The sequence below is a fragment of the Vulpes lagopus genome, chromosome 16, assembly GCF_018345385.1.
Source record: "Vulpes lagopus strain Blue_001 chromosome 16, ASM1834538v1, whole genome shotgun sequence".
Lineage (NCBI taxonomy): Eukaryota > Metazoa > Chordata > Mammalia > Carnivora > Canidae > Vulpes > Vulpes lagopus.
In genome coordinates this window covers 31,602,236-31,625,951 of record NC_054839.1, presented here as the reverse complement: position 1 = coordinate 31,625,951, position 23,716 = coordinate 31,602,236, and the positions used below count along the sequence as shown (strand labels likewise).

Sequence of the window (23,716 nt, the reverse complement as noted above, 5' to 3'; positions counted from 1 at the left end):
TTATTTGTTAATGAGAGACACACAGAGAGAGAGAGGCAGAGACACAGGCAGATGGAGAAGCAGGCCCCATGCCGGGAGCCCGACATGGGACTTGATCCTGGGTCTCCAGGATCAGGCCCTAGGCTGAAGGCAGCACTAAACCACTGAGCCACCCGAGCTACCCTCAACTTAGATATTAAATGGCAAACACTTGCCCCAGGAACCAGCACTTGCTGCATGTCATCTTCCATCCTCTTTCTTCTAACCCAATGCCCCATGTTTCTCTGTCCTTTTAGACCAAAAGAGAAAAGAACATCCATGGAAAACAACAGTAAGAGGAAACAGGGAAACAGAACCAAATATTTTACATACGCAAAAGACAAAAAAAAAATTAAACTCTGATAGGAGAGCACATAAATGAAAAAGGTGTACAAAAAGAGATAGAAGCATTTATTAAGTCCTATGTAGACAAGTAAAGGAAAGAGAATTGTTAACCTTATAAAACAGAAGGCTGAAAAAAAAATAAAAAAAAATAAAACAGAAGGCTGAAGTGTGCTGCAAGCAGGTATAATACTATCAGACAGATTATGATGGCCAGGTGTCTCTTCAGTTCAAAGATACTTAGGTTTGCAGTGGTGTGTGAGGGATAAGCATGAGAACAAATGTCCTAAGTAGAGTCTGCCTAGACTTTTACAAATAAAACTACTCGTGTTTCATTTTGAAACTTTTACCAGAATCCTCTCCATCTAAAAGCTTTTAGCCATCTATTTTAATGTGTATTCTTATCCCATGAGTTAATGTCAAAAGTCATGAAGCTCTCTATGACCTTCTTGAGGCCAGGCACAGAAGCTTCCTATGAGAACACAGTTGTGAAATGGGCTTGCTTTCAGATTCATTTTTAAAAGATTTACACAGCACTCTGGAATGAGTTAAACAGAGCCAGCTTCAAATGCAGGTTACGTCAATTTCTATCTTGGTGACTTTGGGCAAATTACTTAACTTCTCTGGGCTTCATTTTGGTATCTGAGAATGTGACTAATAGTAATACTTATCTCAAAGGATTTTCTGAAGGAGAGACAAAACAATATATATAAAAGCCCCTGCTTGTGGGTATACTATCATCAGACAGGATGTAAATTAAACTTCCAGGATAGACAAGATCATGAGAGAGGCTATCACATTTTCATCTGCTCAGATACTTTCATTAAAACAGAGTAACTAGGATAACAAAGGAAAAATGCTTATAGAGAACATTTTCAACAAAATTAGATGAAAAATTCTCCTTAAATAAAATCTTTTAAAAATGGGATGCCTGGGTGGTTCAGTGGATTGAGTGTCTGCATTCAGCTCATGTTATGATCCTGGGGTCCTGGAAATTGAGCCCCATGGCAGGCTCCCTGCTCAGTGAGGAATCTGCTTCTTCCTCTTCCTCTGCCTTCCCCAGCCTCCTTCTCATGCTCTCTCTGACTCTCTCTCTCAAATAAAGAGATAAAATCTTCAAAAAGAAATGCTCCCTGATTCCAGAGTACAAATTGTTGAGGGCAATTTATTTAAGTGGATTAGCATTGACCAGAGGAGGAAAAACAGGTTGTTATTAACCTCAATAGCTCTGGAATCCAGAAATGGCCAACAAGTACCCTAAAAGAAGAGGAGCCACTGTGGGTGGAATTCTTGGCAAGTAGAACAAAGAGCAAACTGAGAAACAGTAAAGTATAGAAGCTTTGAAAGAATAATATTAATCAAAACCCAAAAAGCTTGGAAATGAGATTATTAAACAATAAGAGAATCATAAGGAGAGTCACAAAGCTTAGGAAAGCCTTAGAAGAGGAAGTAAAAGGAGAGGAATTGTATTCAGCAGTGAGGCTAAAACTACAAAAACAAACAAACAAAAACACACCTTAGAAATATTCAGATTTCTTTCCTTCCAGTAGGAAGGAAATCTGGAGATAAGGCTGGTATGGCACCCCCATTATATCATCAAAAACCTGGGCTCTATTTTTCTCTTCCACCAGCCTTAGTAAGGGATTGTCATTCAAAATGAAAGTCATTCAAAGTTGTATATGTACTGATGCTCCAGCCCTTGTGTCTTTATTTCAGACTAAATATAGGGAATGAAGTGACAACTAGATCCATGGTAATTGAGTCTTCCCCATTTTAAAAGTTTTCCCAGAAGACCAAGCCAACTTTTATTCACATCTCATTGACAAGATCTTGGTTATTCAAACACCTTCTCTGCAAGGGGATCTAGAAATGTCTTTTTTTTTTTTTTATTGAGCACATTGCTGTCCTCCCCCAACAAATCAGACTAAAGAAGAAGTGGCAAAGGAACAAGTAACTAGCAGTGCTCAATTCTCAGTAAATGTCAACTCCTTTCTTAGTTGAGAAGTACGGATCAATGCCTGACAGAGAAGCAGGTAGCTATTCCAGAAAACCATTTAATTTTTGGTCTCGTGCTGAAAACCACAAATATATCACAGGTTTTCCAACCTGGTAAAGTAACCTTTGAGCAGAGTAGGAAAATGAATGTGCAGTTGATTTAGACTCAGATGCCGAACTGGGTTTTTCTGCAGTCCCTGCCTGTGTTCATTTTATCTCATCCTTAGCTTCTTCCTTAGGCAATCCATCCTTAGTATTCACAGATTCCACATTTGAGAGTTTGTCTAAATGCTGACATTGATTTGCAACCCCAAAATGAATACTTATGGTGATTCCATTAAGCCATTCACACACATGTACAAAGCAGCAAAAAATTCTAGTGTGCATGCTCACACTTGATTTTAATAAGGCTATCCTCTATCTTCTCGTTTCATCTCTCTCACACTATAAACAGATATTATCCACTTTGCCATCTATACTGCCACCTTTTTCTCATTTTTGTTAGTGTTTTGTTGTTTAAATGGCCCCAAGTACACTGAAGGGCTGCCTGGTGTTCCTAAGTGGACAAAGGCTGCCATGTACCATACAGAGAAAGTACCTCTGGTAGATAAGCTTCACTGAGGCATGACTTAGAGTGTTGTTGGCCATGAGTTCAATGTTAATGAATCAATAATATATATTCAATAAAGTGTCTTTATAAACAGAAACACACGTAGAACAAGGTTATGGATTGCTTAGTTGATAAAAATGTTCTTACCAGAGGCTAGTAGAAACTAAATCCTGTATGTCCTTGAGATGGTTCAGTATTCACTAAATCAGTGTTGGTGGCAATGTTATAGGACACTAACTACCAAGAATAATGCGTATTGGCTATATATCTCTGCTTCTTTACCCTATAACTTTATAGAATGAAGCTTACAAAATCATTCTCGAGCCAGTCAGTAGACTTCACAGCAACATATTATGCTAAAGACTATTCAATATCCTACATAAATGCAAGGAACCTTGGGAACACAAGATTACCAAAACTTATCACTTACTCTTTAGAAACTTAGAGTTTATGCCAGAGGCAAACATATACAGTTAGATGAAAAGTAGATTGTGCTTTTAATGCAATAAATATTTGCCTGTTTAATAAATTGGCAAGAATGGAACTGGTACGTTCTTTTTAATTTCTCATTTAAAAATAAAAATTTAAAAATCTCATTAGCTAACTTTAACAAAAATCAGTTTCTCAAGGAGGTTCATACTATCGTAATTTATCTTTACAAGTAACAAAGGGACTCATTGTTTAGGACATATAATTCAAGCAATAGATTTCAATTTTTGGAATACTTTTGCAGGAGTATTTCAACAAAAACAAAATCTTTCATTAAGTTAATTTTTAGTTCTGATATTGTCTTAGATTTATTCAAAATCTTTATTATAAACTTACAGCATCATAACTCTTGAATATTTTCTTTTTAGCAGTAATATAATTCTTATTTATGACTTCCATTTGTTCCTACTTCCTTCTCATCCTTCCTACTATATCTTCCCCAGCACCAGAAGCTTGTATCACCTAATGATATGAATCTAGTTATTCCAGTTACCCTCCAATCATTTCAGATGAGGTTGCCCTTGGCAACTTAATCTTTTACGTAACTGGCAAAATGTCATAAGACGTCCTTGACTATGTGTCATAGTGAAGCACCTTAAATAGGACTCTGCATATAATGTTTGGAATGAATTTCAATTTTCAGCTCAGTCTCTTAGCTGAACAAGGGAATTAAAATGTTTTTCTACATTTCTTCCATGATATTTTGAATTTAAATGAATCATTCTACTTTTTATTATATTATAACTGAAAGAAAATCTCCAAGCAAAGGATGATCCACTATCGCTGAATTTCAAAGAGAAATTGGACTGAGATAAAAATTTCCCCCTAAGGAGTAAGTTTTGTTTTCTGAGATATGTTCTTATTAATGTCTCCTAATCACATCAGTGTCTGACTAGAGAGGGCATTGATACACCATTAATAGTGTTTTTTATTTTACCTAGAGCATAGATACCACTAAATAGGAATGACATCAGCGGAGTGAGGATGTAAATTGTGACCAAATTAAATGTCTTATTTTGCCTTCATTGTTGGAGACACGAACCATATGGCCTCCATTCAAATGTCTAGATTGATAAAACAGAAGACTGCAGTTTCCTTCAGACTGAGTCTTATTGACACTTAAATTTATGAAAGAGTTCTCAGAGTTTACAACAGAAACACAATGACAAAGGATTCTAACACTGAGCTTTCCCTTAGCTAACTAGCTCTGGTTTTGAAGCATGAGTGTGAACTAAACTTCCTTCCAATTGAATCACAACAATTGGGTCTCTGTTTTTGAAAGAGTACAATAACGCCTCCATTGTTTAGCGTTATCTGAACCACATATTTCTTCCATCTCTCTCTCTTCTTCAGTGGCCAAATTTCTAGCCACCGATGCTTCTTCTATGAGCTAGTTTGCATGATTAAATTCTCTAAATTATTCATTTCAATGTTTTTGCTTCAAAATATACTGTACTTTCTGTTATTTTTTAGAGCAGAATGTGAGGAATATGCTTGGGCCTCTAGGAATATAATGATTATGTGACACTGAAAGACAAAATTATCCCCAGCCTTTCAACACACTAATAACACATTTAGTATCTCTGCTCCTTTTCTGCAGAGTTGAGAGTGGGAGACATTGTGCAGAGGAATTGGAAACCCATAGATCTCACAGAAAATGTATCTCACAATGAAACACTGACTTTATTCATTAGCCCAACTGTTTGAAAAGTACTTTTCCAGGCCCTCTTACATGACAAATCGAGGGCAAGGAGGGTAAGTTACAAAGAAGGAAAACATGATCCTTGTTATTAGAAAAACTAAATGGACAGTAGGAGAATCACAGAAGCAAACAAGTTAGGAATAGAAGGAAATGTCAAATGAAGGTTTGAATCTAGAATTGTGGGAAGAGACACTGGTTTTAAATGCTATCCTCCTGGCCCTCGGAGAGAAGGTCAGGGGAGGATGGAAGATACAGCAATGAAACAGAAAATCAGCTGTGTGTTCCCTTCATCTCTACCTCATCTTTAGGTGCCAAGTTTCTAGCCACTGGTGACTGTTCTATTGCCTCCTCTTCTGTTTTCCCATTTTCTTCAGTTTCTTTTATTTTTTCACCTGGTTAATGAGTCTCTGTAAATAAGTTTCTTTTTCTTTGTAGATCTGCCTACACAATGAAAATCTGAATTTTTCAGAGTCTTTGAAGGCCAGCAGAAGAGCTTCTTTCTTCCCATGATAGAGCAACAGGGACGGTCTTAAGCATATTGAGTTATTGTTACATACCCAGAGTTTTGTTTCCTCACATTGAACAAAAAAATGTCTAGTTTTAGTACTCTTTGAGTGTTTGACTTTGCAGGGAACTGTCTTATGGGTAACTGTATTACTGTTAACTTTCTATTTTAAAAAAGAAAGAAAAGAAGGTATTTTTTAAACTTAACAGTAAAGGTAGTTGTAGTTTAAACCTGCAAGAACAGCTAGTTCACAGTCAAATCTTGGCACTTTTTTACTTATAAAAATTACTTTTTCAAAGTTTAAAATTATATATGTATTTTTCAAATATTTTAACAGCCATGTAGTGAAGAAAAAGTTCACTCATGATGCCATTGTTAAAATTCAAGCATTTATATTTCAGTCTTTGTGTGTCTGTGTGTAGTCCTGTGATTAGCTAGCTGTGCAGTGCATTTTTATGTAATTGGAATTAAACTACCAACATTTTGTATTTTGCTCTTTTAATAAACTACATGTTAAAGGTGTACAATTGAGATGTTCTGATAGATACATTGGTAAACCCTCACCACAATCAAGATAATGAACATATGCAGCACTTCCCCAAATTCCTCAAGCCCTTTTATTATCCCTCCTGCCTAAACTTCTACCCTTCTACCATTACAAGGCAACTTTCTGCTTTCTGTCACTACAACTTATCTTGCATTTTCTAGAGTCTAGTATAAATAGGATCATGCACTCTGCTATAAATAAAACGTGCACTCTGCTATAAATAGGACGTGCACTCTGTATTCTTTTGGTGGGTGGTGGGTCTGGCTTCTTTCACTCAGGCATTCTAGTAAGTACATAGTATTATCTTATTATTGCTTTCATTTGAATTTCCCTAATGGCCAAAGGTATTGAGCATGTCCTTTTATTATCATTGATCTATCATTTTGAATGAAATGTCTAGGCAAATTGTCCATTTTGCAAATGTGTTGTTTTCTTATTATTGAGTTTTGAAAGTGATGTGGAGCCACAAAGTGAACAGCCAAGAAAGAATTCTTGAGACTTTTTGGTGCAAAAAAAAAGGTGTTTTTATTATAGCATGAGGACAAGACCCATTGGCAGAAAGAGTTGCACTGTGATTGTGAGGTGTGACATATATTTTTAAGTTGAAGTGGAATAAAGATAATAGAAGTCTCTAAAGAGATTTCCACATGTTAAAGAAGACTTACAGGACCCTGGAGGTCTGGTTAATGTCAAGGTAAGGTTGCTTTTTGTCTCTAGCAAAACATCAACATTAAGGCAACCATGAGTTCCTTGAGAAATGTCACACACTGCATCTCTCTGGGATCCAATGGACTGCAAGTTGTAAGGAAATTTAATTTTATCTCTAATTCTCTTGCATTTGTTTTCCTCATCAGAAAGTTCTTTTTCTATTTCGAATACAATTTTCTTCCAGACATTTGATTTGCAAATATTTTCTTCAAGTATGTAGTTTACTTTTTCATTATCTGAACAGAGTCTTAAAAAAAAAATAAAACAGAAGTTCCTAATTTTGATGAAGTCCAATTTGGCAGATTTTTTTCATTTATAGATAATGTCTTAGGTGTCGTAACTAAGAAATCTTTGTCTAAGCCAAGGTCAAATTTTCTCTCCTATGTTTTCTTCTAAAAGTTTTATAGTTGTAGACTTTCAGTCTATGATCCATTTGGTGTTAATTTTAGCATATGGTACAAGATATGGATTAAATCTTTCTCCTTGTGTTTTTGCATAAGGATATACAATTGTTATAGTACTATTTGTTGAAAGATTATCTTTCCCCCACTAAGTTTCCTTTGCACTCTTGTTCAAAATAGTTTTGTCCATAAGTATGTAATATATTTTTCAGCTCTATATTCTACTTGATTGATCTATTTCTCTGTTTTGATGCAATCACCACTTAATATGTGTACTTAAAAAGATTGTTGATATTACGGGTTGTAAGTCTATAGTCTTACCATTTATCCTTAAAAACATGACTCCCATATGTTTTTGTTTTGTGCTGGACTCAGCCTCCTGATAGAAAATACTATCGCTATAAATGCCTGGAAGCACTTATCTGAGCCCCTGTGAACTTCACACAGACATATCCCCTTTCAGAACTATTACAACTGCATCCCCCCTTGTGGTTTATATTTTGATTGCAAGATGACCTTCAGGAATAATTGTTAGGAAACATTAAAGAAAAAAAGAGTTTGAGATACCTGTGTGGCTCAGTGTTTGGGTGCTGGCCTTCTGCTCAGGTTGTGATCCCAGGATCCGGAATCGAGTCCCACATTAGGCTCCCTGTGAGGAGCCTGCTTCTCTCTCTGCCTATATCTCTGCCCCTCTCTGTCTATGTCTCTCAAGAATAAATAAATAAATAAATAAATAAATAAATAAATAAATAAATAAATCTTAAAAAAAAAGAAAAAGAAAAAAAAGAGTTTATTACTTATAAGCCCTGGACCATACAAAGCATGCCAATGGGACACACAGCAAGGTAGCCCATAGAGAGAGAAAGGGTTCACACTAGGCCTAGGGTTCTGCTTACATTGAAGTGGAGAGTCGGTTTCCAGGGCTCACTCATTACTGGCAAATTTAAAACATAAGAACACAATATTAAAAAGGCATTTGTGATGAGCACTGGGAGTTGAATGTAAGTGATGAATTACTGAATTCTACTCCAGAAACTAATATTGCACTGTATATTAACTAATACAATTTAAAGTAAAAAAAAAATTAAAAAATAAAATATAAGCACATATTTGAAGTGTGAGAAAAGAAAAAAACAAATGGTCAGTTATTGAAATCAACCAAGATCTCAAAAACAAAGGAGCCTCAGTGGAGTAAGGAAGCCTGGCTCTTTATCTAATTATGATTGGCAACTTGTTAATTCCACATAGACTCTGTTGAAGCAGATGCCTCTTTGAAATGGATTCCTCTTTGAAGTGATTGCCTCCACAATCAAAGCTTAAGTCGGGCACTTGCATTACAAAGGAAGCCAACTATCAGGTTTTATAACTACAGTTATTTTGTTTTTCCTCATTTTTTGCCTCTTTTGGTTGAATTTAGTATATTTTATGATCCCTTATTATTATATTTGTTGGCTCACCTAGGTATAAATATTTTGGATGTTATTTGTTGGTTAATTACTTTTTTGTTTACAGTATATTTATTTTCACTGTCTACCCTCCAGATCATATACCATTGCACATATAGTATAAGAACCTTACAAAAATACATTTCCATTTCGTGTCTTCAAGCCTGTATAATATTCTTATCAGACATTTTATAACTATGTGTTATAAAACCTCATAATACCTTATCATCTTTTAGCAATTAAAATTTTTTAAGATTTAAAAAAGAAAAATTTTAAATTTTAATTTTACTTATTGCCACATTTGCTGCTCTTTCTTCCTTTGTACAGATCCATATTTCCACCTGATATACTTTGTCTTCTGTGTGACTTCCTTTAGCATTATTTGCAGCACATTTCAGTTGGTGATGACTTCTTTAGGTTTTACTGTTTGAGTACGTATTTTGCCTTTGCTTCTGAAAGATATTTTTGCTGGGTGTGAAACTCAAGGTTTACAGGAATTTTTTTTTTTTTTCGCAATAAGATGTTACCTCTCTGTTTCCAAATAGAAATTTGCTATCACCATATTTACCCACACTGTACCTACTGTTTATTTCGTTTCACTGTTTTAAAGTGTTTTCTCTTTAACTCCCTGGTCTTAAGCAATTCGATGATTATGTAGCCTAGTTTCTTCATCTTTCTTGGGCTTAGGATTCATAGATCCTTGGATCTGTACATTGACAGCTTTAATTGAATTTGGAGAATATTCAGTGTTTATTTCTTTGAATATATTTCCTCTATCTGTCCTTTCTCTTCTTTTAGGACTCCACTTACATATGTATTTAACTTCTCAAATTTCTTCCACATTTCATTGATCATGTTTAAATTTTTTTCAGTTTTTTCTCACTGAGCTTCATTTTAGTTTCTTTTACTGTATCTTCAAGTTCATTAATATTTTCTTCTGTAGTATCTAATATGTCACTTATCCTGGGCAGTGTATTTTTTTCACATAAAACATAGTTTTCATCTCTACAACTTCAATTTGGGTCATTTCATAAAATATATATTTTACATATTTCCACAGAATAAGTTCAATCTTCTTTCTTGAACATATGGAATATAGTAATAATAAATATTTTGATATTTTTATTTACTAATATTCTCCTGTGTGTCATTTCTGGATCCATTTCAATTGATTGGTTTCTCTTCCTATTATGAATTCCATTCCCTGCATATTTGAATCCCCAGTAATGTCTTTTATTTATGTGTTTGTTTGCTTGTTTAAATTCCAGTATAATTAATATACAGTGTTATATTAGTTTCAGATGTACAATTTAGTAATTCAACAATTATATACATTACTTAGTGCTCATTACAAGAAGTGTACTCTTAATCCCCTTCATGTATTTCACCTATCCTCCCTCTTCTCTGGTAACCATCAATTTGTTCTCTATGATTAAGAATCTATTTTCTTGTTCGTCTCCTTTTTTTGTTCATTTGTTTTGTTTCTTAAATTCCACATTTACATGAAATACTAAGATATTTGTCTTTCTCTGACTTATTTCACTTAGTATTATATCCTCTAGATCCAACCTTGTTGCTGCAAATGACTAGGCTTTTTTTTGACTGAGTAGTATTCCCTTATATATGTATACCACCTCATCTTTATCCATTCATGTGTGTTCATCTATGGATAAACACTTGGGGTGCTTCTATATCTTGGCTATTGTAAATAATGATGCTATAAACATAAGGGTGTATATAGCTTTTCAAATTAGTATTTTCATTTTCTTTGGGAAAACATGCAGTAGTGCAATTACTGGATTCTATGGTAATTCTATTTTTAATTTTCTGAGGAACCTCCATACTGTTATCAAAAGTGGTTGCACCAGTTTGCATTCCCACCAACAGTACATGAGGGTTCCATTTTTTCCACTTCCTTGCCAACATTTGTTGTTTCTTGTGTTTTTATTTTAGCTATTCAACTGCTAGGAGGTGATAGCTCATTGTGAATTTGATTTGCATTTTTCTGATGATGAGTGATGTTGAGCATCTTTTCATGTGTTTGCTGGCCATCTGTATGTCTTCTTTAAAGAAATATCTTCATGTTTTCTGCCCATTCCTTAATTGGATTATTCTTTTTTGGTGTTGACTTGTATAAGTTCTTCATATATTTTGGATGCTATATATTTTGGATGCTTCATACATTTTGGATCCTGTGTCTCTAGAAGTTTTTTTTTAAAGATTTTATTTATCTATTCATGGGAGACAGAGAGAGAGAGAGAGAGGCAGAGACACAGGCAGAGGGAGAAACAGGTTCCATGCAGGGAGCCCGACGTGGAACTCGATCCCAGGTCTCCAGGATCACACCCTGGGCTGAAGGTTGCGCTAAACTGCTGAGCCACCTGGGCTGCCCTGTCTTTTAGTTTTGTTGATAGTTTACTGTGAAGGAGATTATATTTTGATATAGTCTCTATGGCTTATTTTAACTTTTGTTTCCCTTGCTACAGGAGCTATATGTGAAAAAAAAATGTTGCTAGAGCTGAAGGAAGAGAAATTCCTGCCTGTGCTCTCTTCCAGGATTTTTATGGTTGCAGGTTTCACATTTAGGTCTTTAATCCATTTGGAGTCTATTTTTATGTATGGTGTAAAAAAATGGTCCAGTTTCATTCTTATGCATGTAGGTATCCAGTGATCCCAACACCATTTGTTAAAGAGATTGTCTTTTCCCCGTTGCATATTTTTGCCTCCTTCATCAAAGATTAATGGGCCAAAGTTTTCTTCTGGGGTCTCTATTCTGTTCCATTCATCTGTATGTCTATTTTGTGCATCGGTTTTGATTAGCATAGCTTTGTACTATATCTTAAAATCTAGGATTGTGATGCCTCCAGCTTTACTTTTCTTTTTCAAATTGCTTTGGCTATTCAGATTCTTTTGTGGTTCCATGCACATTTTAGGATTATTTGTTCTAGTTTTGTGAAAAAAAGGCTGTATTGGTATTTTGATCGAGATTACATTAAATCTATAGATGGTTATAGGAGTCTATAGCAATTGCTAAATGTCCATAGAATGGACATTTTAACAATATTGTTCTTCCAATCCATGAGCATGGACTATCTTTCCACTTGTTTCTGTCATCTTCAGGTTTATTTATCAATGTTTTATGTTTTCAAAGTACAAATCTTTCACCTCCTTGGTTAAGTTTATTCCTAGGTATTTTATTATTTTTGGTACAATTATAAATGAGATTTTTTTTTCTTTTTCAAAAAAGTGATTTTCATGTTTTTTTAGGTAATCTCCATATGCAAGGTGTGGCTCAAACTCACAACCTCAGGATCAAGAGTTTCATATTCTCCTGACTGAGCCAGGTAGGCATCCTGGAATTGTTTTCTTAATTTCTCTTTCTATTACTTCATTATTAGTGTATATAAATGCAATAGACCTCTATATGTTGACTATGTGTCCTGAGACGTCACTGAATTCATTTATCAGCAATAGTATTTTTTTGGTGGACTCCTTAGGGATTTATATATATATATATATATATATATATATATATATATATATAGTATCATGTCATCTGCAAATACTGAAAGTTTTACTTCTTCCTTATCAATTTGGATACCAATTATTTGTTTTTGTTGTCTGATTGCGATTGTTAAAACTTCTAGTACTATGCTGAATAAAAGTGGTGAGAGTGGGCATCCTTTCAGTTTTTCATTATTGAGTGTAATGTTAACTATGGGTTTTTCATATTGAGTGATGTATGTTCCCTCTAAACCTACTTTGCTGCATGTTTTTTATTATGAATGGGTATTGTATTTGTCAAATTATTTTTCTGCATCTATTGAAATGTGCATATGGTTTTTAACCTTTTTTATTAATGTGATATATCACATTGATTGACTTATGAATCTTGAATCATCCTTGCATGCCAGGAATAAATCACACCTGATTCTTGTGAATGATTTTTTAATGTTTTTTTTTTATTCAGTTTGTTAATATTTTTGTCAGGATTTTTAATTTTTTTAATTTGAGGTTTTTCTTGCTTCTTGAAGTAGCCCTATATTACTATAAACTTTCTTCTTAGAATAGCTTCTAGGGCATCCCAAATATTTTAGATTATTTTGTTTTTATTTTCATTTGTCTCCATGCATTTTTTATGTCCTCTTTATTTCTTGGTTGACCATTGTTTAGTTGGGTGTATTATTTAATCTCCACATATTTGTATTCTTTCCAGATTTTTTCTTGTGGGTGATTTCTAGTGCTCAGAAAAGATGCATAGTATGACTCCTACCATATTGATGTAACCTCCTCTCTATGATTAACTGTGGGAAGTCTGTCCTATTGTCTTCAGTTTGTCTTCTGGGTTATTTACACTGATGTGGTTTTATCAAGTTGCATTCATGGATGAGGTAAGCCCAAGATCTTCCTACTCTGCCATCTTCCCCAGAAGTCCTCCAATGCCTAAGAATTTCTGATTAAATATCAGACATTGTTTACTCTTGTAAAGAGTTTTTGGCATTTCTCTCAGTATTTGTATGTTTAGTTTTTGTACACTATCAACTTACTTACTCAGTTTGATATTTCAGTAATAATTTAGGGGCCAGTAATAATTTAGTATAAAGTTAATTTTTTCCCACTATTAAGACTAGACATTTCTAAAGTACTCTAATTGATGATCTATGAAGTCTAAATATTTCAAAGCTTTCTGAGAACAGATACTAGTCCTCATCCTATCCAGTCTGAGTACTATGTTTTTATATGGTTCTTTCTTCAGGTACTAGAAGAGTTCTTGCATGCATGAGCTAATCAGAACTCAAATGAACATTGAAAGGGACCATCTGTAAGTCTTAGTATTGACTCTCTGTGCAACTTTTCCTCTATGGTAATCTATACTGCACACACTATCTGTCTGGCTTCCTGAAACTCCCAGTTTGGGTTCCTCAACTTAAAGAAACCTGTAGGTTTAGCCTGAATTTTGTTTTCATAAACCATAGCTTGAAAACCTTCTCCAGGTAGCAAGTTGGGGAAAAGCATAAGGCTTACCTCATTTGCTTCCTACCTTTCAGGGATCGTCATTTTTCATAACCTGCTATCCTGTAATGTATCACTGTACATATGCTTTCTCAGGCATTTTAGTTGTTTTAGGCAGTAAAGTAAATCCAGACCATGTTATTCTATCTTGAACAAAATATGAGTCTCAGTGGGTTTTTTTTTTACTTTGTATTATGGAATAAACTTTTGCCTGTGTCATTAAAAATTGTTCAAAAATATTTACAATCTATTTATAATATTTTACTGTGTGGATGCAGCATAGTTGTAAAAATTTTCCAATACAAATAATCTATGGACTTTCTTTTTGCTCTTTTTTGGCATAGAATTGTGTATCTAGATTGTTTTCATAGAAATAGAGTAACTAAGTCCAAAAAATTGAACATTGTATTAGTTTCCTATGGCTGCTTTAACAAAGTACCACAAACTGCATGGCTTAAATAATATATTTTATAATTTCACCGTTCTAGATGCTGGAATTCTGAAATCAAGGTTTCAGCAAAATTGGTTCTTTCTGAGAGATATGAAGGAAAATCTTTTCCATGAGTCTCTTCTAGCTTCTAGTAATTTGCTGACAATCTTTGGCATTCTTTGTTTGATTTCTGTCTTCTGACCTTCATTTGGCATCTTCCCTAGGTAAGTGCTTGTGTCCAAGTTTCCCCTTTTATAAAGACATCAGTCATATTGACCTAAGGGTCCATCATACTCCATATGATTTTATCTTAACTATTTATCTCTGCAAAATTCTACTTTTAAGTAAGTTCACTTTCTGAGGAACTAGAAATTAGGGTTTCAACATAGGTATTTTGGTAGGACACAATTCAAACCATAAAAAAGACATATTTAAACCCTATTATATTACTTCCAAATTGATTCTAGAAGGGTTATAACAACAGACAAACTATATATTAAATATACTTTTTTTTGCACAAGAATTTAAGCAACTTGCAAAAAAATTGAAGAATTGAGAAAAGTAATTTTCACCATGTAAAGTATTGTAAATCAGCAGTGTATTGCTATATAGGTTCATTCTTCTATAAGTATTTTATAAGCTTCAAAAAATATTATAGCACTTTGGCATTCCCTTTCTCTGAACTCTTTAGCCTCCCTGTGGTTCCACTCTAAATTAGAAGTGTTTTCAATTGTCTATTGAAGTCTCTTTCAAGTGAACTTTCTTTAGCTTATTTAATTTGTCTCTTTTTTTCAACTTGTTTTTACAGGTAAATGTTGAAAAAGAATGTGTGCCTGTCCTGAAAGAAAATGAACTCTATCAGCAAATATAGTGTGGCTTTCCTAAATTGAATTGAACTAGATCAGCAAGTGTTATTTTTAAGAGTATTTGTCCTAATGTCCATGAAAAATTAGCAAACAATGGAAGTTAGATTAATTCCAATAACTGCATATTCACTGAATACCCCCCACTCTCATTTCTGTAGGTGTACAGGGTTCAAGTAAACCTGAACTGAAATTTAGAATACCTGAATTTCCACAATTTTCTGGTGAAATGAGTAGTCAAGAATTGATTTGCATAAAGCTTGAAACTGATATGAATGAAAGTATCAGTCCTGATACTGGTGGTGAGAAGATAAGGAGTGAGGATGACAAAATGATAATTTTCTCAGATATGGTCTTCCCACATCCTCTTTCACTTCAACCCTTACAATAAATTGTCAGTCTATTAATGCTAGTGTTATCCTGTTACTAAGGACTGTAGGATTACCAAAATAACCAAAAATAACTCAGATTATTCATTTAACAATTTTTAATAACTACTCTATACCCCAGACTGTGCTAAGTATTAAATATACGGTGGTAAAAAAAAAAAGAGTCTGGGTTTCCCTGAATCTTAAAATCTAGTCAAGAGAGAAACAATAGGAAAAAGGAAAAAAAAAAGACTTAGATAAACTAATTACTAATGAAAATAATAATGATTTATATGAAAACAGAAGCAACTTAATTCAGATTGGAAGATATGGTAAGGGTCACTTCAAGAAGTAAACTTCAAGCTAGTATTTGAAGAACGAGTAAGCATTTGCCAGGAACAAGTGGAAGGAAGGATCTTTCAGAGAATAGGAAGGAATAAAGACATTGACTTAAGAAAAAATTAAATGTATTCAAATAATTAAAAGGCAACATGGCTGGAATAGAATGATCAGGACTAATGAGACCATGTTGATGAAAAAGGCCAGCGTATGATAATGTAGGACATTGCTCAGGCATGTTTACAATTTGGGGTTTCATTCTAAACTACTACAATGGCTAGTAATTTTAAAAAGTGGATAAAATAAGTGTAGGACATGGCTAACTTAACTGTTAGAAGAGAATTGGTTGATGACCAAAGAGGAAACAGTAAGTCAAAGCAAGAGAGTGGTGGCAATTGGTATCACACAGAGTATATAGATAACATATATACTTTTGAAGAAGCACTGGAATCATCAGGGAAAAGAAGAGCCATTTTTTATTTGATGCAACAAGGGAAGAGAGGCAAAGAGAAATTTCAGAGATCCTCTAGTTCTCTGGTTCAAGGAAGTAGGTTGTTTGATGCTAATTACTTATGATAAAGAAACCAGTGTAAGGTGAAGATTGACTCAAAGATGGAGAGTTCAGTTTTAGATATGTTAAGGAACTGAAGTTGCCTGTTTGATATTCATGAGATGTCGAGGAGAAAGTGACTAAAGGTCTAGAGATTCTAAGAGTGGCTTGAAATGGGAGCACAAATTTGAGAGTCGCCACCACAGGAATGTTATTGAAAACCAAGGAGACAGATAGAATCACCTAGTGAGAAAATCTAGTACAAAAACTGAAGACAGTCCAAGGCCAACCTCTGTAGAACTCCAAAATTTAATGAATGTATGGAGCACGAAGCAACTGCAGAGGAGCATTTCAGAGGTCAGAAGACAATAGTTAAGAAAATGTGGTGTCTAGACAACAAGAAAAAAGAGATATAGTGTGCTAATGGCTAAAAGGCCATTGCATTTTGGTACATAGAGGCTTCTGTGGCTTTAGAAAGAGCTGTATTTTTTTAAAAATAGGGGGAGAATCCCTAATTATATGAATTTAAAAGGGAAAAGTAAGTAGGAAGGTAGAAAGAGTATAGCAGATGATGCTTATGAGACTCTGTGTTATACAGGGAAGAAACAAAAAAGTAGACCAGGTATGTATATACAATGGAATACTACTCAGCGACCAAAAAAAAAAGAAATCTTGCCATTTACAACAATATGGATGGAACTAGAGCGTATTATGCTAAGTGAAATAAGTCAATCAGAGAAAGATAATTATCATATGGTCTCACTCATATGTGGAATTTAAGAAAAAAAACAGAAGATCATAAGGGAAGAGAAGAACAAATAAAACAAGACAAAATCAGAGAGAGAGACAAACTGTAAGAGACTCTTAATCATAGAAAACAAATTGAGGGTCACTGGAGGGAAGGAGGGGAGGGAGAAGAGGTAATCGGGTGATGGACATTAAGGAGGGCATGTGATGTAACGAGCCCTGGGTGTTATATACAGCTGATGAATCACTGATCTCTACCTCTGAAACTAATAAAAAAATAAATAAAAATAAAAGATGCTTGGAAAAAATAAAATAAAGCAATAATAGATAAATAAAGAGATGATTAAGTTAAAATGAGCCCATTTGGGTAGTTGCTACTCCAAACTGACCAGTATCCTTTTAAGAAGAGGAAGTTTGGACACAGAGAGACACCAGGGATATACACAGAGGAAAGATCATGTGGGGACACAGGAGGGAAGTGGCTGTCTACAAGTCAAGCAGGAAGGCCTCAGAGAAACCAAACCTGCTGATAGCTTGTTCCTGATCTTGGACTTCTAGCTTCCAGAAATGACACAATAAATCTCTGTTGCTTAGGGGAAAAAAAGGCAGAGCAGACCAGAAAGGATATGGAATCAAGGAAAGTTTTGGTTTTGTCTTTTTAAAAAGATATGAATTATCAGAGCTGATTTATAAATTGTTAGGGAAGATCCTATTGATGAAATAGACGGAATATGCAAGTGGAGAAGAAATGCCCAAAAGTGAAAGTCAGAAATTAAGAGGTACTGGTATTTGCCAGGAGTGGTACTTTCCTTTTGCTTTAATAAAAAAGAGGAAAAGACTCAGATGGTCCCAGCAAACTTGGTAAAGCTGGATGAGATAATACAGAAAAGAATGAAAGCCAAAGATCTTCTAACATTTTTTAGCAAATGTGATATGATCTCACTAATTACAAAATATTTAAAAATAAACCATCATTTGCATAATTTATATATATGCACATTCTAGTTTTTATAAAAATAAAATAAACAACAAATACCGTTAAATATACAATTAATTGGGCAAGGGAATTGTCCTCTTTGACATGTTGTCATGTCTCGTATTATAGCGTCTAAATAACTTATTTTTTTTTTATTTGAGAGAGAAAACCTGAGCAGGGGAAGGGCAGAGGGAGAGGGAGAAGCAGACACCCCACTGAACAGGGAGCCTGACCCAGGGCTTGATCCCAAGACCCTGGGATAATGACCTGAGCCCAAGGACTTACTAAGCCACCCAGTTGCCCCCTAAATGCCTTAAATTTTAAGGACAGAAATAAAAGCCCAATTTATGTGAATGTCTGAGAGTACATTTGATGAAATATGCTGCTAGAAACCATCAAAAGTTGAAGGGCTTATGGCTCTAATATAAAGCCAGCTTTATTCCATCTGTAGAAATCTGGTAAATATGCAATAAAATATAATAGTCCCAATAAAAGATGTTGTTTTCCTCCCCCACAATCTTACATTTGCAGAGGATTTTTGTTTGGTCTTCTCTGTTTAGAAAAATACATTGGCAAGGAGCTATTACATAATATTTGCTTACCATGACAAGTCAGAAAGAAGTAACTTCTTCCTACGTTGTTTACTTTAAACATTTATTCTCACCTTTTTCTTTTCATCTTTAGATTTTGACTGAAAAAAAAAAAAACCAGTTTTAGTTCCATTAAGAACCAAATGACTCATTAGGCTTAGTTGCTATGATAGATTTCCCTCCCCCCTTCTCTCCCTCCCTCTTTCCCTTCCTTTCGTCTTTGGTTTTTCCTTCATTTCTTTTCTTTTTTTTTTTGACCTACCATCCTGCCTGAAGATTTGAAGATGAGATGTTTATTCCAAAATATCATTCGGAAAGTTCACATTATTGCAATATTGGCTACCTGAAAAGTGAGCCTGAATATCTTTCAAGGCCACGTTTAATTCTCTGATTCAACATCATTCTAAAATGATCAATATCCTCATAAATAAGTTTGGAATCAGGAAGAAGAGAAAACTTGTCAGCAATTGCATGTGTGGCCCAATTAGCCAAGGCAACTTTGTTACTTTTCAGTTGGATTTACTGTCTGGCATTTGAGCAGGAAGTCCATACACTAGCTTTATTTTGGAGTTGCACTTGGAAAGCTGCCCAGGGTAGAAATCTTAATTGGAGATCCTCTGGAATTGGCAATATCAAGAAATGCCAGGATAGTTTTCTGGACAAGAGACCAATAGGGCTTGTACTAAGTAAGTTTACTTATTTGAGACTTTTAGTAAAATTGTAAAAATAAGAAACTATTATAGAATTATAGAAAGGAAGACTAGTATTTTCCAACTCAATTAAACCTAAATCAATACCAACTAACACCAAAAAATAATTTCAAAAAGTTATCTTATCTCTTCCCCTATTTTAAACATACTCATTAAACTATATACTTCTATGTAAATGGCAGCTAAATTCCTAAAATATGTTATCAATATTCTTAAACATCTTCAGAAGTGATAATCATGCAATCTCCTTTCTTTGCTGCTCCAGAGATTCATAGTTAGGATATTTCTCTACTTATATTTAGGAAAGCATTACATATTGCAACTTAAATTGACTCCTTCTTATTCTGACTTTAATGAGGATTATCTTCCTTAAAAATTATCGCTCATTTTTCAGAATCTCATCAGAACAAATCAAAACCAAGCCAAATTAGAGTAGTCAACATATTTCTATAGAGGTGCAGAGGAGATTTTCTTAATGCTTTTCTCAGCTTTTATAAGAAATGTAACTTAATTGAATTTTCAGTAACTGTCAACATTGGTAAGGAGGAAATTATTACAACCTTATATGTATTTTATGATTTCTCTGAAATGAAATAATCTCAGACTGTAATATTATTCTTGACAATGAATGACTTGGCATCAGGATTAAATACAGGGATAAATCTACTATTGGGAAGCTAAGACTTCAAGAAGGAAAGGGATTCTTGAGTTAGCTTTTAAAGATTGAGAAAAGTTCAGAAGGCAGAAATTCTGAATGCTATTCTCAGTTCAGGGAACCATGATGTAGGATCATTGTGAATATCTCTTAAAAATCCATTAGTTTATGTTGCTCCTGTCTGAGTTACTACTAGATCCTTGTTCTCCTGTTTCTGTTCTATTTTCCATGTTCTCAGCATCAGCCTACCCTCTTTTTCCCTTCTGTTTTCATGGTGCCTGAAATCAAGGAAGTAATTTGGAAAGTTATTGCAGTAGGTATCAGGATTCTCCCACTTGGCAATATCGCATGGTTATATGAAGGTATGCGTGATGTAATGCAAGTTATTTGCCACCAAAAATAATTCATGTCATAATTTCTCTTAAAAAAGGAAAAAATGAAAGAGATATAGAACTTGAAGAGATATAGAACTTCTTGTCATGAGGGCAAGAAGACTTGCATTAAGCATGTTACCAAACATCCTCATAAATCTTTTGTTTTTATTCAAGTGTAATTAACATATAGTGTTATATTAATTTCAGTTGTACAATATTGTAACTCAATAATCCTATACATTTCTCAGTGCTCATCAAAATAGGTGTACTCTCAATCTCCTTTATCTATTTCACCCATCCCTCTACCTACCCTTCTGGCAACAACCAATTTGTTGTCTATAGTTAAGAGTCTATTTTTCTGTTTCTCCTTTTTTGTTTGTTTGTTCATTTGTTCTGTTTCTTAAGTTTTACATATGAATTGAATCATGGTATTTTTCTCTGGCTGGCATATTTCACTTAGTATTATACCTCTAGGCCCATTCATGCTGTTGCAATTGGCAAGATTCTGCTCTTTTTTTACAAGTGAGTAATTTTCCATTTTATGTATCTACCACATATTCTTTATCTATTCATTTCAAATGTCATCTTTCTGGTAAGATAGGATTTCTATCAGTAAGGTTAAGTAATACTAGGTAGAATGTGTGAGCAAGGAAGAAAATAACTTTTATAGAAAAATAATTAAATGTTTATATATAATTTGTTATTTATATGTATATAATTATATATTATATAAATGGCTACATATACACACACAAAAAAGACTATATGATGTGTATACACAAGTATGAATATTTCAAATGATATCCTAAACAATTATTATTATAATTTCCTTTTTCAGAACACAACTTTCTTTTTGTTAAACACAAAAACAGAATGTTCTTTTTCACTCTAAGCAGAAAGTATTTTGCAACTTCACAGGAGAGAGTCTTAGGAATGATAAATCAAATCTAAGCCCATCGCATATGATAGGATTGTCAACAAGATGACTTTTGGCCATTTATGTCATGTTGTAAATGACTGACTATCTGAGATGAAATCTCTCCATAAGAGAGGATTAAAATTGTCATAAATGTTTGCTAATTAACTAAAAAATATGGAAAGTATTTTATACTTGGAAACATTTTTGACCGAGTGCATGTTGATATCAGAGGGAAAAAACTCTCATACAACACTGTCCTCAGGCTATTGTCTAATAAAACTTCAATTAACAATGTGAACTTGATCTGTATTAGTATTAAAAATATAACTCTGAGTTAAAATTACAGCATTTTTTTCATTTCTAATATATTTTGTTTACAAAGTAAAGACATCTGATTCACAACATCTCAGCAGAAAATGCTCAAAGTATTTAAACCATTTCACTGAGGAGGTAAAATTAGGCTTATGTGCAAAAGGAGCAACTCAACTGAAATTTTAAGAGCTTGATATGCATATTAAAGGCAGTGATAAATTATATTGTGGATGTTTTTGCATTCCAGAAACTGAGGAACAGCCCAGATCTATTTTTATCTATCAGGACTATTGTATAGCAATTTGATAGTTCCAAACAATTAGCCAGTATATATTTTTGAAAGATATTTTCTCTCTTTTATTTTTCAAACTGTGAAATGACTCAAAGAAAACTTTTGCTAAGAAAACAAACTGAGTGTAAAAGGAATGAATTAAAGTTCAAGAAATCTGAATATACCCTTCTCTCTCTGACTTTGCTGTGGCTATATGGAAAAGCCTTTCCATTTGCATTTAGATGTGATTTCCCCAGTGAAAAGCCAGATATGCTCTGTCCTAGTTTGGAGAAATGATTTGGGTCTTTAGGTCTGACTTAATTTATGTAGAATGAAAAAGCCTTTTCCTGGGTAGAAATATCAGTAAAGTTAAATTCTTAGTGTTTTGTGTTTTGTGTTAGTCTTATGTTTTGTGTTTGTGTTTATTTTCATTATTTCTATAGTATTTTTATATTTACATTACTATACAACTTCTTCAACGTGAAAAGGCCCTAAATTGTCCTTCCATTGTTTACACAATCTATGTAAAATCAACTGTGGATATGTATGTGTGGGTGGCCAGAAGGGAGGGATACAAGTTGTTTTAATTTTGCTTTGCTTCATTGAATCATAGAAAATTGGGACCCAAAGGATATTAATAATGATATAGTTCACTCTCATATATTACAAGTGAGAAAATACACTCAGCAGATTTGATTGGCTTATCCAAGGAGATGCATAAAGATAGTGAGCAGGTGACAATAGATGATAATGTATTCTATGGGTTTTCCACTATCCTACAACATCATTCTCCTGAAAGATTTCTTTGGTGAAAAAAGTCTCTCTTGGTTCCAACATGACCAAATTATTTTACTGGTGCTTTCAAATCCTATGAAAGTTCTGATACATGACTATTTGGACACTCTTTCTACAAAGTTTTGTTTCGTGATAAGACAGTGGCCACCAGACATCAGCCCAAAGGCAGTTGAAACAATGGCTCTCATAATTCTCAGAATGTTGCCTCAGAAAGCCACTGGTTCAGATAGGAGTCTATAAATAATTAGAATACAAAGTAACAACTTTGAGGAGTGAGACTTTCACTTATATTCAGAAAGCTTTTCTCACAAAGAACAAAACTTACTGGCATGTGAAGGGTGGACTTTGGTGTAGGCTAAATTTTAAATTGCCATTGATGGATTAGATGTTTAATTCTGCGAGATTTTAATAAGTTATCTCAATATTATATATGATCATTCAATAGACATGACCAATATTTTAAACACTAAGCACAAAATTGGGGGGGGGGGATGTGACCAAAAAAGTATTTCAGTTATTACCGTTTTTATAAAGATTTTATATATTTTCATGAGAGACACAGAGAAAGAGAGAGGCAGAGACATAGGTAGAGGGAGAAATAGGCTCCATGCAGGGAGCCCGATGTGGGACTCAATCCTGGGACTCCAGGATTATGCCCTGAGCTGAAGGCAGACGCTTAACTGCTGAGCCACCCAGGCGTCCCTATATACTAAGTTTAATATTGATTTTTGTAGGGGAAAAGTGAAAGAATATGCAAAGCAATTACATATTGAGGGTTCTCCTACCAACATGATCAGAAATTTACACAACTGGACATTTTTCTAAGCATCTATTGCCATGAAGCAATTGTCAAGGCACATTGCAGGTGACATTCCAGGCTGGAAATATCCAGGGGCAGGTTCTTCTGCCTAAACGCAGGCTGTGGGTACTAAAAATATGGCGGATTGAGCCATGGTCAAAATAAAAGCAGTATTGGGGTACAGTCAGTTAACCAACCAACTATTGGTTTCAACTCAGGTTGAGATCTAGGGGTCATGGGATC

General features: G+C 34.2%; 1 long non-coding RNA gene across 4 annotated transcripts; it reads left to right on the top strand.

The window, feature by feature from the left end:
* Positions 1 to 6,461: 6,461 nt before the first annotated feature.
* On the top strand, positions 6,462 to 22,210 carry LOC121477158. Of its 4 annotated transcripts, none has more exons than XR_005984116.1 (6): positions 6,462 to 6,494; positions 12,030 to 12,106; positions 12,979 to 13,153; positions 13,519 to 13,584; positions 14,264 to 14,429; positions 18,210 to 22,210. It is a non-coding gene; the product is annotated as an uncharacterized LOC121477158 (long non-coding RNA). The 4 variants fall into 4 exon arrangements; XR_005984113.1 differs by lacking the exon at positions 18,210 to 22,210 and adding an exon at positions 15,014 to 17,047; XR_005984114.1 differs by lacking the exons at positions 6,462 to 6,494; positions 18,210 to 22,210 and adding exons at positions 6,540 to 6,902; positions 15,014 to 17,047.
* The last annotated feature ends 1,506 nt before the right edge of the window (positions 22,211 to 23,716 follow it).